General features: G+C 41.7%; 1 protein-coding gene across 1 annotated transcript in view; it reads left to right on the top strand.

Moving 5' to 3' along the window:
* Positions 1-25,390, top strand: part of KCNH4 (potassium voltage-gated channel subfamily H member 4) — a 390,445-nt gene that overhangs the window by 156,644 nt on the left and 208,411 nt on the right. The gene's annotated exons all lie outside the window — the stretch shown is intronic.

The following is a 25,390-nucleotide window of genomic DNA, read 5'->3' as shown; positions in this document are numbered from 1 at the left end:
ATTAAACTATAAATTAACCTAACATTACTATTCTAATAAAATAAAAATAAAACTACCATTAAAAAATCAAAATTACAAATTTAAAAAAACCTAACACTATGAAAAAATTTAAAAACAATCTAAAATTACAAAAAATAATAAACACTTAATTACGAAAAATAAAAAACACTAAGCTTATAAAAAATAATAAACAAAATGATCTAAACTATAATCGCGTTTGTAACACGTCCGTCGCCATCGGCAGCTGCACACGCATCCTCAAAGGAATGTTGGATGCGTGCGCAGCCACCTCAGGTGAGACAGCTTTAGGAGCTCCAACTCTCAGCTGTAACATAGCAGCTGAGAGCTGGAGCTCCTGAAGCTTAAGGCATCTGCCGCATATGGAGCCGGAGCGCGATCGGTGCTCCGCCTCCGTATGAGGCCAAATGCCTGATCGTTACAGACGGTGACACTGTGTATGTCACCATCTGTAACGATCTTCTGCTGGTGCCGGCGGGAGGTGTGGCCGGGTGGCGAGTGGGCAGCTCAGCAGGGAAGGGGAAGGAGTGGGAGTGCCCTAATAAAAAAAAAAAAGACAGGGGGAGAGAGAGCAAAAGAGAGAGAGAGCAAAAGAGAGGGGAGAGAGCAAAAAGAGAGGGAAGAGAGAGAGCAAAAGAGAGGGGAGAGAGAGAGAGCAAAAGAGAGGGGGAGAGGGAGAGCAAAAGAGAGGGGAGAGAGAGCAAAATAGAGGGGGGAGAGGGAGAGCAAAAGAGAGGGAGGGAGAGCGCAAAAGGGGAGGAGAGAAAGAGAAAAAGAAAGGGGAGAGAGAGAGCAAAAGAGAGGGGAGAGAGAGAGCAAAAGAGGGGGGGAGAGAGAGCAAAAGAGGGGGAGAGAGAGAGAGCAAAGGAGAGGGGGAGATAGAAAGTAAAAGAGAGAAGAGAGAGAGAGCAAAAGAGAGTGGGAGTGCCCTAATAAAAAAAAGGACAGGGGAGAGAGAGCAAAAGAGAGAGAGAGCAAAAGAGAGGGGAGATAGAGAGCAAAAGAGAGGGGGAGAGGGAGAGCAAAAGAGAGGGGGGAGAGAGCAAAAGGGGAGGAGAGAGAGCAAAAGAGAGGGGAAAGAGATAGCAAAAGAGAGGGGAGAGAGAGAGAAAAAGAGAGGGGGATAGGGAGAGCAAAAGAGAGGGGGGGAGAGAGCAAAAGAGGGGGGAGAGAGAGAGAGAGAGAGAGAGAGAGAGCAAAAGAGAGGGGAGAGAGAGTGAGAAAAAGAAAGGGGAGTAAGAGAGCAAATGAGAGGGCAGAGAGAGCAAAAGTGAGGGCAGAGAGAGCAAAAGAGAGGGGAGAGAGAGAGCAAATGAGAGGGGAGTCAGAGAGCAAAAGAGGGGACTGAGAGAGCAAAAGAGAGGGGAGAGAGAGCAAAAGAGAGGGAAGAGAGAGAGCAAATGAGAGGAGAGAGAGAGAGAGAGGGTAGAGAGCAAAAGAGAGGGGAGTGAAAGAGGAAAAGAGAGAGCAAAAGAGAGGAGAGAGAGAGAGAGAGCAAAAGAGAGGGGAGAGAGAGCAAAATAGAGGGGAAAGAGAGAGAGAGCAAAAGAGAGGGGAGGAGAGAGAGAGCAAAAGAGAGGGGAGAGAGAAAGCAAAAGAGAGGGGGGAGAGGGAGAGCAAAAGAGAAGGGGAGAGGGAGGGCAAAAGAGAGGGGGGAGAAAGCAAAAGAAGGGGGAGAGAGAGAGCAAAAGAGGAGAGAGAGAGAGCAAAAGAGAGGGAAGAGAGAGAGCAAAAGAGAGGGAAGAGAGAGAGAGAGCAAAAGAGAGGAGATGGAGAGTAACAGAGAGGGGGGAGAGGGAGAGCAAAAATAAGGGGGCGAGAGCAAAAAAGAGGGGGGAGAGCAAAAGAGGGGGGAGAGAGCAACAGAGAGGGAAGAGAGAGAGCAAAAGAGAGGGAAGAGAGAGAGCAAAAGAGAGGGGAGAGAGAGAGCAAAAGAGAGGGGAGAGAGAGCAAAAGAGAGGGGAGAGAGAGAGCAAAAGAGGGGGGAGAAAGAGGGCAAAAGAGGGGGCAGAAAGAGAGCAAAGGAAAGGGGGAGAGAGAGAGAGCAAAAGAGAGAGAAGAGAGAGAGCAAAAGAGAGGGGAGAGAGAGAGCAAAAGAGGGGGAGAGAGAGCAAAGGAGAAGGGGGAGAGAGAGAGCAAATGAGAGTGGGGAGATAGAGCAAAAGAGAGGGGGGAGAGGGAGAGCAAAAGAGAGGGGGGAGAGCAAAAGAGAGGGGGAGAGGGAGAGCAAAATAGTGGGGGGGGAGAGATTAAAAGAGAGGGGAGAGAGAGCAAAAGAGAGGGGAGAGAGAGCAAAAGAGAGGAGAGAGAGAGAGCAAAAGAGATGAGAGAGAGAGCAAAATAGGGGTGCAAGAGAGCAAAAGAGGTGAGTGAGAGAGCAAAAGAGGGGAGCAAGAGAGCAAAAGAGAGGGGAGAGAGAGAGCAAAAAAGAGGGGATAGAGCAAAAGATAGGGGACAGAGAGAGAAAATTAGAGGGGAGAGAGAGCAAATGAGAGGGCGGAGATAGAGCAAAAGAGAGGGGAGAGGGAGAGAAAAAGAGAGGGGGAGAGGGAAAGCAAAATAGAGGGGGGAGAGGTAGAGCAAAATAGAGGGGGGAGAGCAAAAGAGAAGGGGAGAGGGAGAGCAAAAGAGAGAGGGGGAGAGCAAAAGAGAGAGGGGGAGAGCAAAAGAGAGGGGGGGATAGAGCAAAAGAGAGGGGAGAGAGAGAGAGCAAAAGAGACGGAAGAGGGAGAGCAAAAGATAGGAGATGGAGAGAAACAGAGAGGGAGAGCAAAAATGAGGGGGGGAGAACAAAAAAGAGGGGGGGAGAGCAAAAGAAGGGGGAGAGAGAGAGCAAAAGAGGAGAGAGAGAGAGCAAAAGAGAGGGAAGAGAGAGAGCAAAAGAGAGGGAAGAGAGAAAGCAAAAGAGAGGGAAGAGAGAGAGAGCAAAAGAGAGGAGATGGAGAGTAACAGAGAGGGGGGAGAGGGAGAGCAAAAATAAGGGGGCGAGAGCAAAAAAGAGGGGGGGAGAGCAAAAGAGGGGGGGAGAGAGCAACAGAGAGGGAAGAGAGAGAGCAAAAGAGAGGGATGAGAGAGAGCAAAAGAGAGGGGAGAGAGAGAGCAAAAGAGAGGGGAGAGAGAGCAAAAGAGAGGGGAGAGAGAGAGCAAAAGAGGGAGAAAGAGGGCAAAAGAGGGGGCAGAAAGGGAGCAAAGGAAAGGGGGAGAGAGAGAGCAAAAGAGAGAGAAGAGAGAGAGCAAAAGAGAGGGGAGAGAGAGAGCAAAAGAGGGGGAGAGAGAGCAAAGGAGAAGGGGGAGAGAGAGAGCAAAGGAGAAGGGGGAGAGAGAGAGCAAAAGAGAGGGGGGAGAGGGAGAGCAAAAGAGAGGGGGGAGAGCAAAAGAGAGGGGGAGAGGGAGAGCAAAATAGTGGGGGGGAGAGAGAGCAAAAGAGAGGGGAGAGAGAGCAAAAGAGAGGGGAGAGAGAGCAAAAGAGAGGAGAGAGAGAGAGCAAAAGAGATGAGAGAGAGAGCAAAATAGGGGTGCAAGAGAGCAAAAGAGGTGAGCGAGAGAGCAAAAGAGGGGAGCAAGAGAGCAAAAGAGAGGGGAGAGAGAGAGCAAAAGAGAGGGGATAGAGCAAAAGATAGGGGACAGAGAGAGAAAATTAGAGGGGAGAGAGAGCAAATGAGAGGGCGGAGATAGAGCAAAAGAGAGGGGGGAGAGGGAGAGAAAAAGAGAGGGGGAGAGGGAAAGCAAAATAGAGGGGGGAGAGGTAGAGCAAAATAGAGGGGGGGAGAGCAAAAGAGAAGGGGAGAGGGAGAGCAAAAGAGAGAGGGGGAGAGCAAAAGAGAGAGGGGGAGAGCAAAAGAGAGGGGGGGATAGAGCAAAAGAGAGGGGAGAGAGAGAGAGCAAAAGAGACGGAAGAGGGAGAGCAAAAGATAGGAGATGGAGAGAAACAGAGAGGGAGAGCAAAAATGAGGGGGGAGAACAAAAAAGAGGGGGGAGAGCAAAAGATGGGGAGAGAGAGCAACAGAGATGGATGAGAGAGAGCAAAAGAGAGGGGAGAGAGAGAGAGTAAAAGAGAGGGGAGAGAGAGAGAGCAAAGGAGAGGGGAGAGAGAGAGAGAGGCAAAAGAGAGGGGGAGAGAGAGAGCAAAAGAGGGGGAGAGAGAGAGCAAAAGAGAGAGGAGAGAGAGAGCAAAATAGAGGGGAGAGAGCAAAAGAGAGGGGGGAGAGAAAGCAAATGAGAGGAGAGAGAGAGAGCAAAAGAGAGGGGAGAGAGAGAAAATGAGAGGAGAGAGAGAGAGAGCAAAAGAGAGGGGAGTGAGAAAGCAAAAGAGAGGGCAGAGAGAGCAAAAGAGAGGAGAGAGAGCAAAAGAGAGAGGAGAGAGCAAAAGAGAGAGGAGAGAGAGCAAAAGAGAGGGAAAAGGGAGAGCAAAAGAGAGGGAAGAGGGAAAGCAAACGAGAGGAGATGGAGATTAACAGAGAGGGGGAGAGGGAGAGCAAAAATAAGGGGGGAGAGCAATAAAAAGGAGGGGAAAGAGCAAAAGAGCGGGAGAGAGAGTAACAGAGAGGGGAGAGAGAGCAAAAGAGAGGGGAGAGAGAGAGCAAAAGAGACGGAAGAGGGAGAGCAAAAGATAGGAGATGGAGAGAAACAGAGAGGGGGAGAGGGAGAGCAAAAATGAGGGGGGGAGAACAAAAAAGAGGGGGGAGAGCAAAAGATGGGGAGAGAGAGCAACAGAGAGGGATGAGAGAGAGCAAAAGAGAGGGGAGAGAGAGAGAGTAAAAGAGAGGGGAGAGAGAGAGAGAGCGAGAGCAAAGGAGAGGGGAGAGAGAGAGAGAGAGGCAAAAGAGAGGGGGAGAGAGAGAGCAAAAGAGGGGGAGAGAGAGCAAAAGAGAGAGGAGAGAGAGCAAAATAGAGGGGAGAGAGAGCAAAAGAGAGGGGGGAGAGAAAGCAAATGAGAGGAGAGAGAGAGAGCAAAAGAGAGGGGAGAGAGAGAAAATGAGAGGAGAGAGTGAGAAAGCAAAAGAGAGGGCAGAGAGAGCAAAAGAGAGGAGAGAGAGCAAAAGAGAGAGGAGAGAGAGCAAAAGAGAGGGAAAAGGGAGAGCAAAAGAGAGGGAAGAGGGAAAGCAAACGAGAGGAGATGGAGATTAACAGAGAGGGGGAGAGGGAGAGCAAAAATAAGGGGGGAGAGCAATAAAAAGGAGGGGAAAGAGCAAAAGAGGGGGAGAGAGAGCAACAGAGAGGGAAGAGAGAGAGCAAGCAAAACAGAGGGTAGAGAGAGCAAAAGAGAGGGGAGAGAGAGCATAAGAGGGGGGAGAGAGAGAGCAAAAGAGGGGGGAGAGAGAGAGCAACGGAGAGGGGGAGAGAGAGAGCAAAAGAGAGAGGAGAGAGCAAAAGAGAGGGGAGAGAGCAAAAGAGAGGGGGAGAGAGAGAGAGAGCAAAAGAGGGGAGAGAGAGAGAGAGCAAAGGAGAGGGGGAGAGAGAGAGCAAATGAGAGGGGGAGATAGAGCAAAAGAGAGGGGGTAGAGGAAAAGCAAAAGAGAGGGGGGAGAGAGCAAAACAGTGGGGAGAGAGAGCAAAAGAGAGGGGGAGAGAGCAAAAGAGAGGGGATAGAGCAAAAGAAAGAGAGGGGACAGAGAGAGCATAAGAGAGGGGAGAGAGAGAGAGCAAAAGAGAGGGGAGAGAGCAAAATAGGGGAGCAAGAGAGCAAAAGAGAGGGGGGAGAGAGAGCAAAAGAGAGGGGGGAGAGAGAGCAAAAGAGAGGGGAGAGGGAGAGCATAAGAGTGGGGGAAGAGAGCAAAAGAGTGGGGGGAGAGATCAAAAGAGTGGGGAGAGAGAGCAAAAGAGAGGGGGAGAGAGCAAAAGAGAGGGGATAGAGCAAAAGAAAGAGAGGGGACAGAGAGAGCAAAAGAGAGGGGAGAGAGAGAGAGCAAAAGAGAGGGGAGACAGAGAGCAAAAGAGAGGGGAGAGAGCAAAATAGGGGAGCAAGAGAGCAAAAGAGAGGGGGGAGAGAGAGCAAAAGAGAGGGGGGAGAGAGAGCAAAAGAGAGGGGATAGAGCAAAAGAAAGAGAGGGGACAGAGAGAGCAAATGAGAGGGGAGAGAGAGAGCAAATGAGAGGGCAGAGATTGAGCAAAAGAGAGGGGGGAGAGGTAGAGCAAAAGAGAGGGGGAGAGTGAGAGCGAAAGAGAGGGGAGAGAGGGAGAGCAAAAGAGAGGGGAGAGAGAGCGAGCAAAAGAGTGGGGGGAGAGAGAGCAAAAGAGAGGGGGAGAGAGCAAAAGAGAGGGGGAGAGAGAGCAAAAGAGAGGGGGAGAGCAAAAGAGAGGGGAGAGAGAGAGCAATAGAGAGGGGGAGAGAGCAAAAGAGCGGGGGAGAGAGAGCAAAAGAGAGGAGAAAGAGAGAGCAAAAGAGAGGGGAGAGAGAGAGCAAAAGAGAGGGGGAGAGGGAGAGCAAAAGGGAGGGGGGAGAGCAAAAGAGAGGGGGGAGAGAGAGCAAAAGAGGGGGGAGAGAGAGCAAAAGAAGGGGGAGAGAGAACAAAAGAGAGGGGGGAGAGAGAGCAAAAGGGGTGGTGAAATAATCCACTTGGATGGATTCTTTCACCACCCTGCCTTTTTCGGAATCCGAAAATGGCAGGGTGGTTCAGTCACCACAATAGACTGTCCTTCCGAAAATGGCAGGGTGGTTTGGTGGTTCCATCACCACAATAGACTGCCCTCTGGGCAGGTTTTCCCACTAGTCAAAAATAAAACAATTACACCTAATCTAATAGCCCTATAAAAATAAAAAAGCCCCCCAAAATAAAAACACCCCTTAACCTACAATAAACTACTAATAGCCCTTAAAGGGGCCTTTTGTAGGGCATTGTCCTAAGTTAAACAGCTCTTTTACCGGTAAAAAAAAATTTCAAAGTTCCCCCAACAGTAAAACCCCACACCCAACCAACCCCCCAAAATAAAAAAACTTAACTCTAAAAAAAACCTAAGCTACCCATTGCCCCTAAAGGGGCATTTGTATGGGCATTGCCCTTAAAAGGGCATTCATCTCTTTTACAAAAGCCCAAAGCCCTAATCTAAAAAAAAAACACCCAAAAAATGAAAAAAGTATCTAACACTAACCCCATAAAATCTACTCATGGTTCCTGAAGTCCGGACATCCATCTTCATCCCGGCGGCGAGAAGTCTCCATCCAGGCAGCGACACCTTCATCCATCTCGGGGACGTCTTCTATCTTCATCCCGGCGGCACGGAGCGGAGCTATCCTGAAAGTTGATCCCATCCTGTGCAGAGCGTTCTCCACGCAGGATGGGATCGGCTTAAAAGGGCATTCCTCCATAGAAGTTAATGGAGCAAAAAAAGTGATCGCATATTCTCATGTGCTCTAACGCAACATAAAAATATGAATATTTAAAATTCCAATGTTCTTCACATACAAGAATATATTCTGTTATATATATATGTATATATGTATATATATATATATATATATATATATACTGTATATATAGCTCAGCATACAGTCTGCCCCAGGTGACCCCCACGCACCAGTCTTAGCACAGCCCTGGTGATAACTGTGGTATGTTCCAGTAAGTAACACTGGCAGTACTAAGCTAGTGTCACAACGTTACTGGCAGACCCTTCAGTTTGACCTCAGGGAACTCAATGACATCTCTGCCGCAACAACTTGCCCCAAGTTTAGTGAAGTTAGTGACTGGCCGGTGTACCTGTGGTCACATAGGGATTGTCACGTGACCCACTGTGCCATTTGCTGGGATTCTATCTAGGCAGTATCCTCACCTAATGTACAAAGTGATTATCTACAGCGACAACCTCTTACACACAATACAAGGGCCTTTGCAAAAATACACATCTTTTACCAGGGGGAGCAGCTGCTGCCATGTCTACTACCAACTTCTGTTGCAGACCTGTCACAGCAACTGTTGTTTCCCTGCCACGTAAACACTTCTCTTGGAAAAAAATATCAGATTCTCAATTAGGTGGGGGAGATAGCACCAGGGCTGAGCCAAGGGTACTTGTAGCCTGAATAATTTGCTGCGGCCCCAGCCCCCCCAAAACCCTGCCACCAAAACAAAACAAAAAAAAAACAGAACAAAACAATTTATTGTATCTATAGCGGACTATAATCTATATTATATAATAGATATTGTTCCACACTATCCTCCAGTGATTCTTATTATGGGCCAGATTACAAGTGGCGCGCTATTTAGTGCTTTTGCTTGATCATAAACTTTGCTAAAAGTAAGCTTTTTAGCACGCGTTATGTTGCGAGTGTATTACAAGTTGAAAGTAAAAAGTTTGCACGTGAGCTAACCAAATATTGCGACCGCGTTAACGTATTCTCCTTATAGAATTCAATTGCTTGCATGTTTATCCAACAGGAGTAATTCATATTTCACATTCCAATGTTCTTCACTTACAGAACAATGTAATTTTTATTTTACATATATAATTCTGTATGTATCTGTATACAACAATACCTGTATATCTAATCATATAGATATATATATATATATACTGTATATATATATATATATATATATATATATACAGACTGAGGCAGGTTCTCCAAGGGCCAGGGTGCTAGAGTAGGTTAGAATATAGAGAACAGAAAACAGCACTCTCTGGACTTAAATAACAATAATTAATTTATTTGGTAACGTTTCTGGGAATGCTCCCCTTCATCAGACCCTTGAGCATTACCCGAAACGTTACCAAATAAATTAATTATTGTTATTTAAGTCCAGAGAGTGCTGTTTTCTGTTCTCTCTCTCTCTCTCTCTCTCTATATATATATATATATATATATATATATATATATATATTTATATGTGAGTAGAAGAAAGGAAGGGCGCACAGAGAAGCCAGATCTGGGTGCAGTATGTTATGACATAAAAAGACAAACGGACATTCAAGTAAAAAATTTACACTCACTTGGTGAGACCTCAATCAATATGAGGTAAGGTGCTGGCGTGGAGGCTCTATTTGACCAGATATGGAATCCAACGATGCTTCTCACTGCTCAGGGATTTTTCCAGTATTAGGATGTACTTCCCCCACAGGCAACCTTTTTATCTGTGATATAAGCCTATTTACGTCTCCTGTAACCCCTTGTATTAAGGAGGAAGGTGGATGGGGCTATCTGGCTTAATAGAGTAGACTGGGTGTATAAGAAAATCTGAGTTTATTACAATCCACAGTGTATCAGACAATATCCACACTGATAATACACTTATAAAAACACTCCAAGTCACACAAAAGTACAATGATAATATATACAGTATATAGTATCTACAAAACCGCTTCTGTAAGTATGTGCACTAAACGCTAAGGCTTGTTAACAGAAACTGAACCGAAAACAGCCTATATGCTTATAGTGCCGAACAGACAGAGCGTGATAGTGTCGGGGGCGTGATAGTGTCGCCCCCCCGACACTATCACGCTCTGTCTGTTCGGCACTATAAGCATATAGGCTGTTTTCCGTTCAGCAATGTGAAAGACAGGTGGAGAGTTTGGCAAGATGCATGAGAGCTGTGATTAAAAATCAGGGTAATTCCACCAAATATTGATTTCATGAACTCTTTATAAGTTAAAACATTAGTATTGTGTTGTTTAAAAATGAATATTAACTTGTTTTCTTTGCATTATTCGAGGTCTGAAAAAACTGCATCTTTTTTATTATTTTGACTAGTTGTCATTGTCTGCAAATAAATGCTCTAAATGACAATATTTTCATTTGGAATCTGGTAGAAATATCAGTAGTCAAAACTATAACTTTCAACTTGTAATATGAGCGCCCGTTAGCGTGTTCTTGATCTTCATTGATAGTATAGATTGTGGTAGAGTGATGTTGGCTGCGCTTACCCTTCTCTGGTAAACAGGATTTACCACGAACTTGTAATATTGAGTTGCACTCTAAGGTTAGCGCAGTCCAGTAATACTGTGTATCGCGACCAGTGCTATCATTAGAGTGCTTGTTATCTGACACATAATGTACTGTTTAAACATTAATTTAAATGGATATGGCATATGACAAGGATGGGTGGGGAAGGGCTCAAAGGTGTGCATGTTTGTGTGTATGCATATATGTATATGGGCACACATTTACACATAATTCATATATATACGTACACACACACACACACATATGCATAAACACATACAAATCCACACACACATACATACCCATACACACACACATACATACCCATACACACACACATACATATACATACATATATATCCATACACACACATACATACCCATACACACACACATACATATACATACCCATACACACACATACATACCCATACACACACACATACATATACATACCCATACACACACATACATACCCATACACACACACATACATATACATACATACATACCCATACACACACATACATACCCATACACACACACATACATATACATACGTACCCATACACACACATACATACCCATACACACACACATACATATACATACGTACCCATACACACACATACATACCCATACACACACACATGCATATACATACGTACCCATACACACACATACATACCCATACACACACACACACACACATACATATACATACGTACCCATACACACACATACATACCCATACACACACACATACATATACATACGTACCCATACACACGCATACATACCCATACACACACACATGCATATACATACGTACCCATACACACACATACATACCCATACACACACACATACATATACATACGTACCCATACACACACATACATACCCATACACACACACATGCATATACATACGTACCCATACACACACATACATACCCATACACACACACATGCATATACATACGTACCCATACACACACATACATACCCATACACACACACATGCATATACATACGTACCCATACACACATACGTACCCATACACACACATACATACATGTACACATACAATTCCACACACACATACATATACATCTTTGAGCCTTTCCCAGTCCAACACATTGTCATACACCATTTTTTTTTTTTAAAATCAATGTTTATACACCTTTTTTAATAATAAACCATTTATATAGCTATATACTTATGACTGATATGTGTAATATAGGTCTATGCATGCAGAATAAAAGTGTGCTTCAGCACAACTATGTACTGGGCATAAACAACTTGAGGATGCATACAATCTCTATAGGTTTGGGAATGTTGAGGAGTATTTAAAAAGTATGAAATAGCCAAACTGTGCTCCTCAGGAGGCATATTAGATAACACAGGTATAGCATTACTTTCATCAGAAGCCACCATCATCATAATAATGGTTACTGTCCTATGTTACATATTTCTAAACCCCAATATCACATTTTTTTTCCATTTTACATGTTCCTATACCTCTAAATCATCAAATATATAAATCTATATTATTGTATCTGACATGAACATCCTGTCAGGTTTATTTTTATGTAATTGTTCATTAAAGTGTAGTTAAGTATTTTTCTCCTCATGCCCATATCTAGCGACAAAGCTGCTGTCAACAGTAGAAGTCATTTTGCTTCTTTGCATAGCTTTTCAAAAGTCAGACATTGGTATAAATTGAGTCTCTGGTTTTATAAATTCATAACTGCACAATCAAATACAGGATGATAAAAAGTACAAAATTCCATTATAACTTTTTTTTTTTAACAAAAGAACAGCGGCACTTTCTTTTCAAAACTAGATTGCCAAAAAGACAGGGTGTTCAGAACTGCCTTGAGCATTATAATGATGTCAGAAATGTTATCATATAATAATCCCATAATATAAAAGGGACAGTAATGTAAAAATAAACATTCGCAATTTAGATCAGGAGCAGCAATGCATTACTGGGGGCTAACTGAACATATAGGGGCCAATTTACCAAGTGTCTGTCCAACGGGATATGCTCAGTGGATCATGTCCGACAGACATCGCTGAATTCCGACAGAATACGCTGTCGGCATTTAACATTGCACAAGCAGTTCTGGTAAACTGCTTGTGCAATGCCGCCCCCTGCAGATTTGCGACCAATCGGCTGCTAGCAGGGGGTGTCAATCAACCCGATCGTATACGATCGGGTAGATTGATGTCCACAGCGTCAGAGGCACCGGACGAGTTAAGGAGCAGTGGTCTTAAGACTGCTGCTTTTTAAATGCTGTTTTTACGGCGAGCCTGAAGGGTTCCGCGGAAACAGGGGCATCAGGGGCCATTCGGTCCTTGATAAATCGGCCCCATAGGGTGATCCAATCACAAGAGGCATATATGTGCAGCAACCAATTAACAACTAGTTCCCAGTTGTGTATTGCTGCTTCTGACCATACTTACGTTTACTCTTCAACAAAGAATACCAATAAAGCAAAGCAAATTAAATTGGAGAATTGTTTAAAACTTTATGTTCTGTCTAAATTCTGAAAGTTTTATTCTGACTTTACTGCCTCAGTAAACATCAATAAACATCTTCACACAGTATAGAGCTAGGTTACTAGTATTGGCACATTTTTAAATATTGTTTGAGTTTAAGTCAGGCATGAATGTTTTAATGCTTCTTAAAAAGTTGCATTTGCTACTATGTTAAGTATTACTATTTCCCTTCACTCTCCATAGTGTCTTTCAGTGGGGTCACTGATGAACATAATTTCACCTACTTTGTTGTCTGTGTTGTAATGGTCTTGGAGACTTTAAATTCAAGGCACTTAGAGATGGAACCCAGGCAGGATATGGTAGGCCCAAAACTGGTGGTTTTAGAGTTTTGTGACGGATATTCTAACACTGGATTAGCTACATAGAGAGCCAACAAAATAATCAGTTACCCTTATTGTCCATTCAGATCATATAGATGTAGGCCATTATGTAAATAGATTGTGATTTTTAATGCTCAGTTTAACTGTTTGTGGCAAATGTGACGAGGAAGCAGAGATACTTGTGATTATCATCATATTTCATGTTGTATAGTATATAAATGGTGATAATTTGAGTCTGGCAATGAAATTAGCCACACCACAAACATATGTGGGACATGTGACTGGCATTTACACTAGCCATCTTATGTATATGAGGAAAAAAAATAATTAGAAAGGAGAGGAGCACTGACCCAGCTATTCTGTATATATGTGTTAAATGGGCTAGCAATGGATAGAACCTGATTTAAAACTGTCTGTACTATATGTAAGTTGAAAGGGTTGGTGTAATTGTATAGGGAAGAAGGTGGCACTAACACAGCCTACGCTGTTCTTGATTCTGGTATAAATTAAGAGGACAAGTTTTCTGATTCACTCACATCCCCTTTTAACCTCACAGTTTTCTTGATTAAAGTTTCCATAACAACATGTTTTCTGAGATGGTTTTTCCCACTATCTTGTGCATTTTTAGAAACACTGTGATGGGCGTTAGGTGAAGTAAGAGCTGGTTTAACTCCTCAGAGTAAGGATTTGTGATTGCCCGAATCATATATTTGAACACATGTGATTTGATGAACTACAGCCTAATTATTAGAACACAAATGAGTAACTAAGGCATTGGTTCCCTTGTAGACATCTTCTGCAACTCTTTTCTTTTCCTGAGCTGAATCTCCACTCCCACCCCACTCCCTTAATTAACGCTCATCAACACGCTCTGTCATGTTTAACTCTTTTTGTTAGGAACAATAGGGTTAAACTCTTTTTGATGGCTCATGAACCATACATGCAACCCATGGATTAAATTGGTTACCTATCACTGTTTAGATGTACAACTTAATTAAACATCTGTTAATAGGCGGTCTTTGGGCCATAAGAACAGACAAAAAAATCAGCATGTGCTACCTGAATGTAAAGACTAAAGAAAAACAAATACTGGAATCAACAGAAGCTAACCAGAGACCCTCATTCAAAGGTCTGCAAGGCATAAAGGGACATAAAAGATCAATAATAAATACTGTAATATGCTAGATTATTGTATTACTGCACTACTACTGCATGGTTAACAGAGGTTCTAAACAAATGTATAGAACCTGCTTCAGGTGGGTAATGTCCTACTAATTCTGTGCTGAACATGAGCAATGATTGCTAGTTATGCACATATGCCGGTCCTGACTAGTTTACTGACTGTATCATCTTAGTACTTTTTGACATCATCTTTTTAGTGACAGCACTAAAAGATCAACTCCCATCTTGCATACATCTTTTCACTAATAAACTGTTTGTCTGTTTTTATGTATGTTTGTGTACTGTATTTACACACACACAGTCATGCAAAAAAAGAAAGTACACCCTCTTTGAATTCTATGTTTTACATATCAGGACATAATAGCAATTATCTGATCCTTAGCAGGTCTTAAAATTAGGTAAATACAACCTCAAATGAACAACAACACATGATATATTACATTGTGCAAAATAAAGCCAAAATGAAGAAGCCATGAGTGAAAAACTAAGTATACCCTTACTGCTTCCATAGGTATCAAGAGGCTTAGTAGTAGTGAGGTTCTGCTAATCAAAGGCCCTTGCTTAATTAATCATCAGCAAGTGTGACCACCTCTATAATAGCCAAAGTTTTAGCAGTTTGCTGGTCTGGAGCATTCAGTGTGTATTAACACAATGACAAGGATGAAAGACATCAGCAATGATTATAGAGAAGCAATTGCTGCCCATCAATCAGGGAAGGGTTATAAGGCCATTTCCAAACAATTTAAAGTCCATCATACTACAGTGAGAAAGATTATTCACATGTGGGAACATTCAAAACAGTTGCCAATCTTCCCAGGACTGGACGTCCCAGCAAATTCACCCCATGGTCAGACTGTGCAATGCTCAGAGAAATTGCAAAAAAAAACTGAGTTACATCTCAGACTCTACAGGCCTCAGCATGTTAAATGTTATGGTTTGTATTGAAGGGTTGCCAGGAGAAAGCCTCTTCTCTATAAAAAGAATATGGCAGCACAACTTAGGTTTGCAAAGCTGTCTCGGAAAACAAACCACAAGACTTCTGTAAAAATGTCCATTGAACAGACAAGACCAAAGTGGAGATGTTTGTCATAATGCACAGCGCAATGTTTGGTGAAAACCAAACACAGCAGATCAGCACAAACACCTCATACCAACTGTCAAGCACAGAGTTAGAGGGGTGATGATTTGGGCTTGTTTTGCAGTCACAGGACCTGGGCCCCTTGCAGTCATTGAGGCCTAGTTATCAACGTGTCTACTTACCTGCCTTCGCCGGTCCAATACGCCCGCCTAAGCTCGCCTACCATCGCCGCCGCAGACCTGCAAAATTTCGCCTAAGTTATCAATAAATCTGTCAAAAAGCCGCGCACCAAGTACGGGGCGATGAGCAGCGGACTTTGAGAGTTATCACTCATCTGATCTCGCTGCTCTTGGCTTTTTGACAGCTTTATTGCTAGCCTGTCACTAAGCACCCACACTAACTACACTGTTCTACCCCCTATACCGGCGCCCCCGGAGCCCCCCGCAACTAAATAAAGTTATTAATCCCTAAACCGCCGCTCCTAGACCCCGCCGCAACTCTTATAAATGTATTAACCCCTAAACCGCCGCTCCCGGACACCGCTGCCACCTACATTATACCTAGCAACCCCTATCCTGCCCCCCCTATACCGTCGCCACCTATAATAAAGTTATTAACCCCTATCCTGCTGATCCCGGACCTCGCTGCAACTAAATAAATAGTTTAACCCCTAAAACACCGCTCCCGGACCCCGTCGCAACCTATATTAGTTATTAAATAGTTATTAACTATTTAATAACTACCTAGCTAAAAGAAATACAAAATTACCTATAAAATAAATCCTAACCTAAGTTACAATTAAACCTAACACTACACTATCATTAAATTAATTAAATAAATTAACTACAAATAACTACAATTAAATACAATTAAATAAACTAACTAAAGTACAAAAAATAAAAAAAGCTAAGTTACAAAAAAAATAAAATAAGTTACAAACATTTAAAAAATATTACAACAATTTTAAGCTAATTACACCTAATCTAAGCCCCCTAATAAAATAACAAAGCCCCCCAAAATATAAAAAATGCCCTACCCTATTCTACATTAAAAAAGTTCAAAGCTCTTTTACCTTACCAGCCCTTAAAAGGGCCTTTTGCGGGGCATGCCCCAAAGAAAACTGCTCTTTTGCTTGTAAAAGAAAAATACAACCCCCCCCAACATTAAAACCCACCACCCACATACCCCTAATCTAACCCAAACCCCCCTTAAATAAACCTAACACTACCCCCCTGAAGATCATCCTACCTTGAGTTGTCTTCAGCCAGCTGACCCACCGATGGAACCGAAGAGGAGATCCGGAGCGGCAGAAGTGATCCTCCAAGGGGCGCTGAAGAAGTCTTCCATCCGATGAAGTCATCATCCAGGCGGCACTGAAGAAGTCTTCCATCCGGGCGATGTCATCTTCCAAGCGGCGCTGAAGAAGTCTTCCATCCGGGCGATGTCATCTTCCAAGCGGGGTCTTCAATTTTCTTTCTTCAGGATCCATCTTCATCCCGCCAACGTGGAACATCCTTCTTCCCCGACGGACTAACGACGAATGAAGGCTCCTTTAAGGGACGTCATCCAAGATGGCGTCCCTTCAATTCCGATTGGCTGATAGGATTCTATCAGCCAATCGGAATTAAGGAATTAAGGTAGGAAAAATTAGCCAATCAGATTGAGCTCGCATTCTATTGGCTGATCGGAACAGCCAATAGAATGCAAGCTCAATCTGATTGGCTGATTGGATCAGCCAATCGGATTGAACTTCAATCTGATTGGCTGATTCAATCAGCCAATCAGATTTTTCCTACCTTAATTCCAATTGGCTGATAGAATCCTATCAGCCAATCGGAATTGAAGGGACGCCATCTTGGATGACGTCCCTTAAAGGAGCCTTCATTCGTCGTTAGTCCATCAGGGAAGAAGGATGTTCCGCATCGGCGGGATGAAGATGGATCCTGAAGAAAGAAGATTGAAGACCCCGCTTGGAAGATGACATCGCCCGGATGGAAGACTTCTTCAGCGCCGCTTGGAAGATGACATCACCCGGATGGAAGACTTCTTCAGCGCCGCCTGGATGATGACTTCATCGGATGGAAGACTTCTTCAGCGCCCCTTGGAGGATCACTTCTGCCGCTCCGGATCTCCTCTTCGGTTCCATCGGTGGGTCGGCTGGCTGAAGACAACTCAAGGTAGGATGATCTTCAGGGGGGTAGTGTTAGGTTTTTTAAGGGGGGTTTGGGTTAGATTAGGGGTATGTGGGTTTTAATGTTGGGGGGTTGTATTTTTCTTTTACAGGCAAAAGAGCTGAATTCTTTGGGGCATGCCCCGCAAAAGGCCCTTTTAAGGGCTGGTAAGGTAAAAGAGCTTTGAACTTTTTTAATTTAGAATAGGGTAGGGCATTTTTTTATTTTGGGGGCTTTGTTATTTTATTAGGGGGCTTAGATTAGGTGTAATTACCTTAAAATTGTTGTAATATTTTTAAAATGTTTGTAACTTATTTTTTTTATTTTTTTGTAACTTAGCTTTTTTTATTTTTTGTACTTTAGTTAGTTTATGTAATTGTATTTAATTGTAGTTATTTGTATTTAATTTATTTAATTAATGTAATGATAGTGTAGTGTTAGGTTTAATTGTAACTTAGGTTAGGATTTATTTTACAGGTCATTTTGTATGTCTTTTAGCTAGGTAGTTATTAAATAGTTAATAACTATTTAATAACTATTCTAACTAGCTAAAATAAATACAAAGTTACCTGTAAAATAAATATAAATCCTAAAATAGCTACAATGTAATTATTAATTACATCGTAGCTATCTTAGGGTTTATTTTACAGGTAAGTATTTAGTTTTAAATAGAAATAATTTATTAAAGTATAGTGTAGTGTTAGGTGTAATTGTAACTTAGGTTAGGATTTATTTTACAGGTAAATTTCTCTTTATTTTAGCTAGGTAAGCTATTAAATAGTTAATAACTATTTAATAGCTATTGTACCTAGTTAAAACAAATTGAAATTTGCCTGTAAAATAAATATAAATCCTAAGGCCTAGATTTGGAATTTCGCGGTAGCCGTGAAAACCAGCGTTAGAGGCTCCTAACGCTGGTTTTAGGCTACCTCCGGTATTTGGAGTCACTCAAAAAAGGGTCTAACGCTCACTTTTCAGCCGCAACTTTTCCATACCGCAGATCCCCTTACGTAAATTGCGTATCCTATCTTTTCAATGGGATTTTTCTAACTCCGGTATTTAGAGTCGTGTCTGAAGTGAGCGTTAGAAATCTAACGACAAGACTCCAGCCGCAGAAAAAAGTCAGTAGTTAAGAGTTTTCTGGGCTAACGCCGGTTCATAAAGCTCTTAACTACTGTACTCTAAAGTACACTAACACCCATAAACTACCTATGCACCCCTAACCCGAGGTCCCCCCACATCGCCGCCACTCGATTAAAATTTTTTAACCCCTAATCTGCCGACCGCCACCTACGTTATACTTATGTACCCCTAATCTGCTGCCCCTAACACCGCCAACCCCTATATTATATTTATTAACCCCTAATCTGCCCCCCACAACGTCGCCGCCAGCTACCTACACTTATTAACCCCTAATCTGCCGTCCGCACGCCGCCGCCAGCTACATTATCCCTATGTACCCCTAATCTGCTGCCCTAACATCGCCGACCCCTATATTATATTTATTAACCCCTAACTTGCCCCCCACAACGTCGCCACCACCTACCTACAATAATTAACCCCTAATCTGCCGACCGCAAAGAGCCGCCAGCTACATTATAGCTATGTACCCCTAATCTGCTGCCCCTAACACCGCCGACCCCTATATTATATTTATTAACCCCTAACCTGCCCTCCCTAACATCGCCGACACCTAACTTCAATTATTAACCCCTAATCTGCCGACCGAATCGCGCCGCTATTCTAATAAATGTATTAACCCCTAAAGCTAAGTCTAACCCTAACACTAACACCCCCCTAAATTAAATATAATTTTAATCTAACGAAATTAATTAACTCTTCTTAAATAAATTATTCCTATTTAAAGCTAAATACTTACCTGTAAAATAAATCCTAATATAGCTACAACATAAATTATAATTATATTATAGCTATTTTAGGATTAATATTTATTTTACAGGTAACTTTGTATTTATTTTAACCAGGTACAATAGCTATTAAATAGTTAAGAACTATTTAATAGCTAAAATAGTTAAAATAATTACAAATTTACCTGTAAAATAAATCCTAACCTAAGTTACAATTAAACCTAACGATACACTATCAATAAATTAATTAAATAAAATACCTACAATTACCTACAATTAAACCTAACACTACACTATCAATAAATAAATTAAATACAATACCTACAAATAACTACAATGAAATAAACTAACTAAAGTACAAAAAATAAAAAAGAACTAAGTTACAAAAAATAAAAAAATATTTACAAACATAAGAAAAATATTACAACAATTTTAAACTAATTACACCTACTTTAAGCCCCCTAATAAAATAACAAAGCCCCCCAAAATAAAAAAATGCCCTACCCTATTCTAAATTACTAAAGTTCAAAGCTCTTTTACCTTACCAGCCCTGAACAGGGCCCTTTGCGGGGCATGCCCCAAGAAGTTCAGCTCTTTTGCCTGTAAAAAAAACATACAATACCCAAGCCCCCCAACAGTACAACCCACCACCCACATACCCCTAATCTAACCCAAACCCCCCTTAAATAAACCTAACACTAAGCCCCTGAAGATCTCCCTACCTTGAGTCGTCTTCACCCAGCCGAGCCAAATTCTTCATCCAAGCGGAGCAAGAAGAGGTCCTCCATCCGGTAGAAGTCTTCATCCAAGCGGGGCAGAAGAGGTCTTCCATCCGATTGAACATCCATCCTGGCCGACGACTGAACGACGAATGACGGTTCCTTTAAATGACGTCATCCAAGATGGCGTCCCTCGAATTCCGATTGGCTGATAGGATTCTATCAGCCAATCGGAATTAAGGTAGGAATATTCTGATTGGCTGATGGAATCAGCCAATCAGAATCAAGTTCAATCCGATTGGCTGATCCAATCAGCCAATCAGATTGAGCTCGCATTCTTCAATCTTCAATCTTCTTTCTTCAGGATCCATCTTCATCCCGCCAACGTGGAACATCCTTCTTCCCCGATGGACTAACGACGAATGAAGGCTCCTTTAAGGGACGTCATCCAAGATGGCGTCCCTTCAATTCCGATTGGCTGATAGGATTCTATCAGCCAATCGGAATTAAGGAATTAAGGTAGGAAAAATTAGCCAATCAGATTGAGCTCGCATTCTATTGGCTGATCGGAACAGCCAATAGAATGCAAGCTCAATCTGATTGGCTGATTGGATCAGCCAATCGGATTGAACTTCAATCTGATTGGCTGATTCAATCAGCCAATCAGATTTTTCCTACCTTAATTCCGATTGGCTGATAGAATCCTATCAGCCAATCGGAATTGAAGGGACGCCATCTTGGATGACGTCCCTTAAAGGAGCCTTCATTCGTCGTTAGTCCATCAGGGAAGAAGGATGTTCCGCATCGGCGGGATGAAGATGGATCCTGAAGAAAGAAGATTGAAGACCCCGCTTGGAAGATGACATCGCCCGGATGGAAGACTTCTTCAGCGCCGCTTGGAAGATGACATCACCCGGATGGAAGACTTCTTCAGCGCCCCTTGGAGGATCACTTCTGCCGCTCCGGATCTCCTCTTCGGTTCCATCGGTGGGTCGGCTGGCTGAAGACAACTCAAGGTAGGATGATCTTCAGGGGGGTAGTGTTAGGTTTTTTAAGGGGGGTTTGGGTTAGATTAGGGGTATGTGGGTTTTAATGTTGGGGGGGTTGTATTTTTCTTTTACAGGCAAAAGAGCTGAATTCTTTGGGGCATGCCCCGCAAAAGGCCCTTTTAAGGGCTGGTAAGGTAAAAGAGCTTTGAACTTTTTTAATTTAGAATAGGGTAGGGCATTTTTTTATTTTGGGGGCTTTGTTATTTTATGAGGGGGCTTAGATTAGGTGTAATTACCTTAAAATTGTTGTAATATTTTTAAAATGTTTGTAACTTATTTTTTTTATTTTTTTGTAACTTAGCTTTTTTTATTTTTTGTACTTTAGTTAGTTTATGTAATTGTATTTAATTGTAGTTATTTGTATTTAATTTATTTAATTAATGTAATGATAGTGTAGTGTTAGGTTTAATTGTAACTTAGGTTAGGATTTATTTTACAGGTCATTTTGTATGTCTTTTAGCTAGGTAGTTATTAAATAGTTAATAACTATTTAATAACTATTCTAACTAGCTAAAATAAATACAAAGTTACCTGTAAAATAAATATAAATCCTAAAATAGCTACAATGTAATTATTAATTACATCGTAGCTATCTTAGGGTTTATTTTACAGGTAAGTATTTAGTTTTAAATAGAAATAATTTATTAAAGTATAGTGTAGTGTTAGGTGTAATTGTAACTTAGGTTAGGATTTATTTTACAGGTAAATTTCTCTTTATTTTAGCTAGGTAAGCTATTAAATAGTTAATAACTATTTAATAGCTATTGTACCTAGTTAAAACAAATTGAAATTTGCCTGTAAAATAAATATAAATCCTAAGGCCTAGATTTGGAATTTGGCGGTAGCCGTGAAAACCAGCGTTAGAGGCTCCTAACGCTGGTTTTAGGCTACCTCCGGTATTTGGAGTCACTCAAAAAAGGGTCTAACGCTCACTTTTCAGCCGCAACTTTTCCATACCGCAGATCCCCTTACGTAAATTGCGTATCCTATCTTTTCAATGGGATTTTTCTAACTCCGGTATTTAGAGTCGTGTCTGAAGTGAGCGTTAGAAATCTAACGACAAGACTCCAGCCGCAGAAAAAAGTCAGTAGTTAAGAGTTTTCTGGGCTAACGCCGGTTCATAAAGCTCTTAACTACTGTACTCTAAAGTACACTAACACCCATAAACTACCTATGCACCCCTAAACCGAGGTCCCCCCACATCGCCGCCACTCGATTAAAATTTTTTAACCCCTAATCTGCCGACCGCCACCTACGTTATACTTATGTACCCCTAATCTGCTGCCCCTAACACCGCCAACCCCTATATTATATTTATTAACCCCTAATCTGCCCCCCACAACGTCGCCGCCAGCTACCTACACTTATTAACCCCTAATCTGCCGTCCGCACGCCGCCGCCAGCTACATTATCCCTATGTACCCCTAATCTGCTGCCCTAACATCGCCGACCCCTATATTATATTTATTAACCCCTAACTTGCCCCCCACAACGTCGCCACCACCTACCTACAATAATTAACCCCTAATCTGCCGACCGCAAAGAGCCGCCAGCTACATTATAGCTATGTACCCCTAATCTGCTGCCCCTAACACTGCCGACCCCTATATTATATTTATTAACCCCTAACCTGCCCTCCCTAACATCGCCGACACCTAACTTCAATTATTAACCCCTAATCTGCCGACCGAATCGCGCCGCTATTCTAATAAATGTATTAACCCCTAAAGCTAAGTCTAACCCTAACACTAACACCCCCCTAAATTAAATATAATTTTAATCTAACGAAATTAATTAACTCTTCTTAAATAAATTATTCCTATTTAAAGCTAAATACTTACCTGTAAAATAAATCCTAATATAGCTACAACATAAATTATAATTATATTATAGCTATTTTAGGATTAATATTTATTTTACAGGTAACTTTGTATTTATTTTAACCAGGTACAATAGCTATTAAATAGTTAAGAACTATTTAATAGCTAAAATAGTTAAAATAATTACAAATTTACCTGTAAAATAAATCCTAACCTAAGTTACAATTAAACCTAACGATACACTATCAATAAATTAATTAAATAAAATACCTACAATTACCTACAATTAAACCTAACACTACACTATCAATAAATAAATTAAATACAATACCTACAAATAACTACAATGAAATAAACTAACTAAAGTACAAAAAATAAAAAAGAACTAAGTTACAAAAAATAAAAAAATATTTACAAACATAAGAAAAATATTACAACAATTTTAAACTAATTACACCTACTTTAAGCCCCCTAATAAAATAACAAAGCCCCCCAAAATAAAAAAATGCCCTACCCTATTCTAAATTACTAAAGTTCAAAGCTCTTTTACCTTACCAGCCCTGAACAGGGCCCTTTGCGGGGCATGCCCCAAGAAGTTCAGCTCTTTTGCCTGTAAAAAAAACATACAATACCCAAGCCCCCCAACATTACAACCCACCACCCACATACCCCTAATCTAACCCAAACCCCCCTTAAATAAACCTAACACTAAGCCCCTGAAGATCTCCCTACCTTGAGTCGTCTTCACCCAGCCGAGCCAAATTCTTCATCCAAGCGGAGCAAGAAGAGGTCCTCCATCCGGTAGAAGTCTTCATCCAAGCGGGGCAGAAGAGGTCTTCCATCCGATTGAACATCCATCCTGGCCGACGACTGAACGACGAATGACGGTTCCTTTAAATGACGTCATCCAAGATGGCGTCCCTCGAATTCCGATTGGCTGATAGGATTCTATCAGCCAATCGGAATTAAGGTAGGAATATTCTGATTGGCTGATGGAATCAGCCAATCAGAATCAAGTTCAATCCGATTGGCTGATCCAATCAGCCAATCAGATTGAGCTCGCATTCTTCAATCTTCAATCTTCTTTCTTCAGGATCCATCTTCATCCCGCCAACGTGGAACATCCTTCTTCCCCGATGGACTAACGACGAATGAAGGCTCCTTTAAGGGACGTCATCCAAGATGGCGTCCCTTCAATTCCGATTGGCTGATAGGATTCTATCAGCCAATCGGAATTAAGGAATTAAGGTAGGAAAAATTAGCCAATCAGATTGAGCTCGCATTCTATTGGCTGATCGGAACAGCCAATAGAATGCAAGCTCAATCTGATTGGCTGATTGGATCAGCCAATCGGATTGAACTTCAATCTGATTGGCTGATTCAATCAGCCAATCAGATTTTTCCTACCTTAATTCCGATTGGCTGATAGAATCCTATCAGCCAATCGGAATTCGAGGGACGCCATCTTGGATGACGTCATTTAAAGGAACCGTCATTCGTCGTTCAGTCGTCGGCCAGGATGGATGTTCCGCGTCGGAGGTCTTCAGGATGCTGCCGCTCCGCTCCGGATGGATGACGATAGAAGATGCCTCTTGGAGGAAGACTTCAATCGGATGGAAGACCTCTTCTGCCCCGCTTGGATGAAGACTTCTACCAGATGGAGGACCTCTTCTTGCTCCGCTTGGATGAAGAATTTGGCTCGGCTGGGTGAAGACGACTCAAGGTAGGGAGATCTTCAGGGGCTTAGTGTTAGGTTTATTTAAGGGGGGTTTGGGTTAGATTAGGGGTATGTGGGTGGTGGGTTGTAATGTTGGGGGGGGTATTGTATGTTTTTTTTACAGGTAAAAGAGCTGAACTTCTTGGGGCATGCCCCGCAAAGGGCCCTGTTCAGGGCTGGTAAGGTAAAAGAGCTTTGAACTTTAGTAATTTAGAATAGGGTAGGGCATTTTTTATTTTGGGGGGCTTTGTTATTTTATTAGGGGGCTTAGAGTAGGTGTAATTAGTTTAAAATTGTTGTAAGATTTTCCTTATGTTTGTAAATATTTTTTTATTTTTTGTAACTTAGTTCTTTTTTATTTTTTGTACTTTAGTTAGTTTATTTCATTGTAGTTATTTGTAGATATTGTATTTAATTAATGTATTGATAGTGTAGTGTTAGGTTTAATTGTAGGTAATTGTAGATATTTTATTTAATTAATTTAATGATAGTGTAGTGTTAGGTTTAATTGTAACTTAGGTTAGGATTTATTTTACAGGTAATTTTGTTATTATTTTAACTAGGTAACTATTAAATAGTTATAAACTATTTAATAGCTATTGTACCTGGTTAAAATAATTACAAAGTTACCTGTAAAATAAATATTAATCCTAAAATAGCTATAATATAATTATAATTTATAGTGTAGCTATATTAGGATTTATTTTACAGGTAAGTATTTAGCTTTAAATAGGAATAATTTATTTAATAAGAGATAATTAATTTCGTTAGATGTAAATTATATTTAATTTAGGGGGGTGTTAGTGTTAGGGTTAGACTTAGCTTTAGGGGTTAATGCATTTATTAGAATAGCGGTGAGTTCCAGTCGGCAGATTTGGGGTTAATAATTGAAGTTAGGTGTCGGCGATGTTAGGGAGGGCAGATTAGGGGTTAATACTATTTATTATAGGGTTAGTGAGGCGGATTAGGGGTTAATAACTTTATTATAGTAGCGCTCAGGTCCGGTCGG

The sequence above is a fragment of the Bombina bombina genome, chromosome 1 (genome assembly GCF_027579735.1).
Source record: "Bombina bombina isolate aBomBom1 chromosome 1, aBomBom1.pri, whole genome shotgun sequence".
NCBI classification, from domain to species: Eukaryota; Metazoa; Chordata; class Amphibia; order Anura; family Bombinatoridae; genus Bombina; species Bombina bombina.
The sequence above is the reverse complement of the archived record's forward strand: the minus strand, read 5'-3'. Positions and strand labels throughout refer to the sequence as shown.